The sequence below is a fragment of the Ambystoma mexicanum genome, chromosome 10, assembly GCF_040938575.1.
Source record: "Ambystoma mexicanum isolate Mex_15411 chromosome 10, UKY_AmexF1_1, whole genome shotgun sequence".
Classification (NCBI taxonomy): domain Eukaryota; kingdom Metazoa; phylum Chordata; class Amphibia; order Caudata; family Ambystomatidae; genus Ambystoma; species Ambystoma mexicanum.
Window position 1 is genome coordinate 1,154,043,806 of NC_090932.1, and position 6,597 is coordinate 1,154,050,402.

Below are 6,597 nucleotides of genomic sequence, written 5' to 3' on the forward strand. Positions count from 1 at the left end.
GATGTCAACCATAAGTGCTGGATGAGAGCGCTGAAGGAAGATTCAGGAGTACCAGTGATGCTGCTGCCATAGAGAAAACTGTGGAAGTTTACAAGCTGGCACTGTGACGTTGAAGCAGCAGGATGGTCGTTCAGTAATTCCGGGCCTATCCGAGCAACACAGGTTCCAACATACTGGATTATCCACAGAGACATCTGGTAAGTGCAGGTACCAGGAGATGTGAATCCCTAGTGCTAAGTGTACCTGAAATGAAACCAGATTTGTGGAGGGAATAGAAAGGGACTGGACTCTGTGGCCAAAAAACATCCTCAAATCCAGTGGATGGAAAAGATGAAGACTGGCCATATACTGTCGCAGTAATGGCCTGCTAGGAAGAAAGTGCTAAAGGATTCTTGCCAAATGGCACTCAAATGTTCCTTTTAGATAATAACTGCATGCACTCTAAACACAAGCACACATTTGATGTGGAATGTTCCTTAATTGCCATAAAGCTGGGCCCTAGTCTGGACTTGTGACAAAAGTAGTGTGGAAAGTCAATATTCAGTTTCCAGCATCATCATTCCAAGGTGGGTGGAAGGATTGAAGGGAAACCGTCATGATTTCTAGTAGCACAAACTGCTAAAGTCTATCATTGTTGGGGCGGCGTGTGCACCAGTGTCACTACAAAGAGTTCTAAAAAGTCTGATTTATGAAAGTGTACGTGAGCTTCTAGTAAATCAGGAAAGTCGTGTTGCTGTCTGGGAAATGCCTTGATTATATAAGAAAACACGTGTGGTGTATGTTAACGACACCATACAGGGGCCATATTTTATTTAACTCCATTTGTATTAAATATAAATGTAGTGCTTTGCAAGGAGATTGCCCTTTTAGTGCCTGCTCTGCAGTAATGATGGTCTTTAGGGCTGCTGCCAGGCAGTAAATCATGGTTGTGCATGAGCCGAGGATTTCGTGTCAGTACACCACATTCCCTTTTCGGCATAATATGCTGCTCTTAGGAAAAGCGTTACTCCTCCCTCGAACAACACTTTATTTTGACATAGAACTCTGAATCGGGTGCTGAGAGTCATGAATTTTATTGGGCAGCTGAAATACGAAATCCATTTGCAATATAAAGTAGATTTTGATTGGAATGCTCTGATCCCTTATCGACGAGAGCAAATAAATGATTAAGAATACACTATGATGGGGGCGGGAAAGCACAACCTATGGCTTCAAAATGATCAAATGTATGTTTGCATCATTACTGAACTAATATTTGGACGAAGTGGCATAATCCAACCTCACAACTGGATGACCATAAAACAACCCAGAACAAAGACCAGGGGAGCATCTCTTGGTGCCACTTCATCCATTGCAGACAACGCTGCTTATGTTACTCAAAATACCACAATTTATCCTCAGATCTGTTACAAACATGAGTTTTTGGTAAACCAATCAACAATCTCAGAGCAAAGAGGCAAAGACTAGGGGCCTCATCACGACTTCAGCGGTAGCCATGCCGCTATTGGCGGCATGGCTGCTGTCGAAATCGGGTCTGGGTTCCCAGAATGGGGAATTACCGGGCCATTCCGAGTTTGGAGGGCCCGGTAATTCCTCCCTCCAGGAACCCGGGCCTGGACCTTCCCCATTCCCATCTAAGCCCCCATAGTGCTCAATGGGAATGGTAGAGAGAGCAAACAACGGGCCGTTTACGAGCGCCTCATTGTTTGCTCCCTCTTCCCTTCACGGGACCCGGTAAGGACGCCTGGTTTGACCAGGCGTTACTTACCGGGTCCCGCGAGGGGAGCTTGTAATGATGCGGAACGGGTTTAACGGGTCCACCTCCTTTAGCAGAGCCTGTTAACCCGTTCCGCCTCACTCGTAATGAGGCCCTAGATGTTTATCAATTCTGTGTCCAATTTATTTTGGACATTTACTCATCCTTCATCAGGGACATTGTTGAGGATGAGGTGGTCCAATTCCACCCTCCCTCCACCATTCCTGCAATGAAGAGATCACGTGTAAGCCAACGGGGGAGAGGTCCCTACCCCCCACGACACCTTGCCTTATGATGCAACATATAAATGTACATGCATAACCTAACCCACAGCCCTGTAGATAGGAGCCATTTTGAATTAGAACAGACGGCATCTTCTTACTAGGCCACAGAATCAACCCTCTGCAAAACCCAGCTCTTCCCATCCCCAGCACCTTGCACAGAGATCCCAAACCCCCGCCACATCCCTTCCCTGCCAGCCCTGCACAAGCCTTGTTCTCACGGATGTTCAATCATTTATTGTTGCAATTGTACAGCATCACTTCCCCAGATTATGCTTGCCGCAGAGCGTGAGATCGCAGCAAGTGCCCACCCATCTCCACACACTGTCCATGCCCTTTCAACCCCAACCCATGCCAGACCAAAGACCACAAGTCCCCAACCCTCCACTCTCTTTTATGCCAATACCATTTGATCTCCTCGTACTGACCATTCCAGAACACCCACCAGAAGCCTAATCCTGCATGGTAATATAGTTGCTCCCAATCACAACATGTCTGGTGGTACTATGAAGTATCAGGGAAACATAAATTATAGATCAAGCCCCCAAGGGGGAGACACCTCGCTACAGGGCCCCGGTATCAAAGAAGGGCTGAATACAAAGGTTGGAATGCCAATATATTAACCCATGTTTCTCCAAAGCACCCCCATTCATGCAAATGATTTTATCGTCACCATTATTCTCGTATTGTCAGTTCCTGTGTATTGATTGAGTTAGTCAGGAATGTATCATGTTTGAACTGACCTTCACAGCGGAGATGAGCCCAGCGGACCCACGTGACACCGGACCGACTGAACAACAATGGCCAATCGCAGCCTGGCATCCCCTATAGAACCAACTGTGCCACATGGCTTCTCCTAGCCACTCCCCGAATGTGTCCCCCATGTGTCATAATTGCTGACGGTTTTTAGACTTATAATGTGCTGCCCATGTATTGTTTGGCAGAGCGCCCTCGGGCAGCAGAGTTCTTTGCTTGCTAACTTTATATTATATAAAGTTTGTTTCTCCTTGCAATTCATCTCCTGGTCTCATTACCTGACGTGATGTGTTCATTATTTTAGTATATTGGAAATTCCGTGTTTTAGGGTGCCCACCTTCAACATCGACAGAATATATAATCTGATGAAACAACATAAAAGATACATGTGGTGCGATATTCCATAGTTTGTCAAAATAATCAAATCACAAGCAGAGTACATCTATCCCACAATAATCAACAATAAGGTGGTGAACCAAATGTGCAATATTGTTCCCTAATATCGGGAGAGAAAGGGAAAAGGACAAAAAACAGGCATTCGAAAAAATGATACATCTCCTCATTTTTAGATCATGGGCCTCATTACGATCCAGGCGGAAAACCATGGTGCTAATAGCACCATCCATGCCGGTAATTTACCGACTCCGCCATGCAGAAAGGGGGAATTACCACCCCATTACAAGGTTGGCGGGGCAGTAATTCCCCCTTCCTCCATGGCCCTTCCCCATTTCTATATTTGCCCCATATGGCATAATGGGAATGGGGAAGGCGGTAATTACGGTACCGCAAATTGTGGTACCGTAATTAGCACCAAGGTCCCTTTGCGGGTCCATTCCTTAACGGCTGGTAAAACCAGCCGTTAAGGTGGGAACCCGCAAAGGGACCTCGTAATCAGGCGCTAAGGGATTACCGGTACGGGTACCCTTACCGTTGCCGGTAATCCCTTAGCGCCAAGGTCGTAATGTGTAGGGAACTGAATAATATAGACTTCATTAAAAATGGTCACTCATTCACAAAGGTTGAATTGATGCTGATGAGTTAAAACATCAGTCTTGAAGAGCAAACATGTTAACTGTGAGGTAATTGGAGTAGGTAACAACATTGTATTATCTAATTATCTAAAAGAAAATAGTAATCCAAAATGCCATAGGCGCTGTGGTTAGTGTCTAAATGTCATGAAGTATAATGGAGACCTGGATAAATGCATGTGATCAAAGTGACAGTGTGGCTGTATCAAAATGTCCCAGAAAGCCCAGTGTGTTCCAGTCTACTAATGTGAAGTATGCCATAAAGTACCTTCAAAAACACAATGATCAAAAACAGTTCTGTTAATTATACGGCAAGTTCCTAAATATAGGAAAAACATGGTTATATATCACGAAAAAACCCTGAATCATCAAAAAACACACTTTCAGGGCATTCACTCACCGTTCATCTATGTATCAGAGACCCATCAGCACTGTGTTTGCTCAAAGTCTGTATTACCATCTGAGAGGCATTTTATGATGTGGTTGTGTCATGAGTGACGTCAAGCCATGAGCCTGCTACACCGTTAATGTTTAAAACCTCACACTTTGCTTCGGGCAAGTGACTGCATTATCGGTTGCACGCATGCATATGTTAAAAAATGAAATAATGCGTTAAAAACATTCAACGTACTGCAGATCTGTGTCTACATATCCATGTCATAGGGCCTCATTCCGAGTATGGCGGTAAGGGATAGCGGCCACCGGTAACGAGACCGGTGGCGGTAATCCCTTACCGCCATACTCCGAGTTCCCTTTGCGCCCTCGCCCTTAACGCCTGCTTTGAGCAGGTGTTAAAGTCGAGGGCGCAAAGGGGCCTCCAAGCCAATAACGGTGACCGTAATGAACGGTCACCGTTATTTGCATCTTCCCCATTCCCATTCCTATGGGGGCTCACTTGGGAATGGGGAAGAGCCTTGGTGAATGGGGAATTACCGCCCCGCCAGCCTTGGAATGGGGCGGTAATTCCGCCATCCACCAAGGCGCTGCCGGTCCGGGTACGGCGTCAACCAAGGCGTTAATAGCGCCATTGGTTAGCGCCGTACTCGGAAGAGGCCCATAATCTCCCACTGAAGATTATCATGGACATGAAGGAAGAACTAGTATGCTAGTCAGCTAACAGGGACATGCAAACACCGAAATCAATATACTAGCTGTTCAAGCCAACGTCATTGATAATACGTGGTGTCTAATTGCCGGTCAGTGCCAGGCCTGCATGTTGAAGAGATACTCATGTATTTTACGAACAACAGATCACAGATCTACCTAAACCTGAGTAATCGTGTGTATGTTCCCTGAAACAGCCATGTTATAGCAATTAAGACCAAACTTCTTGACAAGGGCTGATTTATCATACTTCTGCTTCCGAAAACTGGGACAGTTGAAAACCAGACCTGAGATACAACAAATATGTCATATGTAATGAGGTTCGCTGCACCATGAAACATAGGGTAGAAGACAGGGGACACATGTCCCAGTTTTTATATTAGAGTTTACCTCTAGTGTTTGATCTAGCAAATACATTATTATCACAGTGGCAACTACTCTCAAATGTGACAAGAAATTTACATGTAGTGGAAGTCACGTTTAATCAAGAGAAAAATACCTTTCAACTTGCTTACAGAATTATCACTTCAGGTACTACAATTGATGTGATATTTCATTCAACAAAATGACTTAGATTGGCTAATTTCTACAAATCGTTAATCCTGCCGATTGCTATTACAGTTATTGTTTTCACTTTCTCATTCTGTTCATGACGCTGCCTTTAGAATACTTGTGAGAACTCTGTTTGCATTTGCAACAAACTGATACTATGTTTGATATTTAATGGCATAGAACTGAAATACATGAACAATGATGCAGAGGATGAAACCATGCAAGATGCAGTTCAGAAACTGATGGTAATGAGGTGTTTGTAATGCAATAATACACTAAACTGATTGTTTGCACAATAACATATGAATGAACACACTAATGAACTTGGATAGTTGGCAATAGGGGTATGATGAGACATGGTTGAGGTAGCAAGAGAATACTGGGGTTGGAGGAATAAAATAAGTTGTGCTAAAACGTACAAAAGAGGCTATCAAAGTTAACAGTGTTTGGATTCTAGAACCTGCAGCTTCAGGGATGGCAGCTTGAGGGCTGAGCTCATGAGCCCTGTACTTATCTCTCTGTTAACACCATGGCTGAAATGATTTCTGAACTATCACAACCATCAAAAAGGCAAAAAGGAGAAAGTAAAGGTTAAGCAGATTGTGATGAGAGAAGATAAACTGTTGGAACTTTTAACCAAAGTGACTGCTGACATTGCACAGATGAAGGCCAAACTATTTGCCTCAAAGGAGAGATATGATGAGCTATCTACCAAGATTACCTCTATAAAGAGCCATTTGAGCGAGATAGATGAGGAAACAAGAAGGATGGCTGAACAAATAAGAGAGCTGCAGACTCAGACGGAGAAACTAAATCTTAAATGCTCTGAACAGGAACATTTTTCAAGAAGAAACAATGTTCACATAGCAGGCTTTCCAGAAAACATTGAACAAGGATGCCCTACAGATTTTTGGGAAAAAGCTTTAATCAAAATGCTTAAGCTGTACCCGAAAGTCCCACTGAAAATAGAGAGAGCGCACAGATCCTGAGGACCAAAGCCAGCTCTTGGACAGAGGCCAAGGCACTTTGTTATAAAATTCATGAGATTTCCAGTGTGAGAATTAATACTAAGAAGAGCCCGTGAACTGAAGGATTTGGCCTGGCGAGGAAACAACATTAT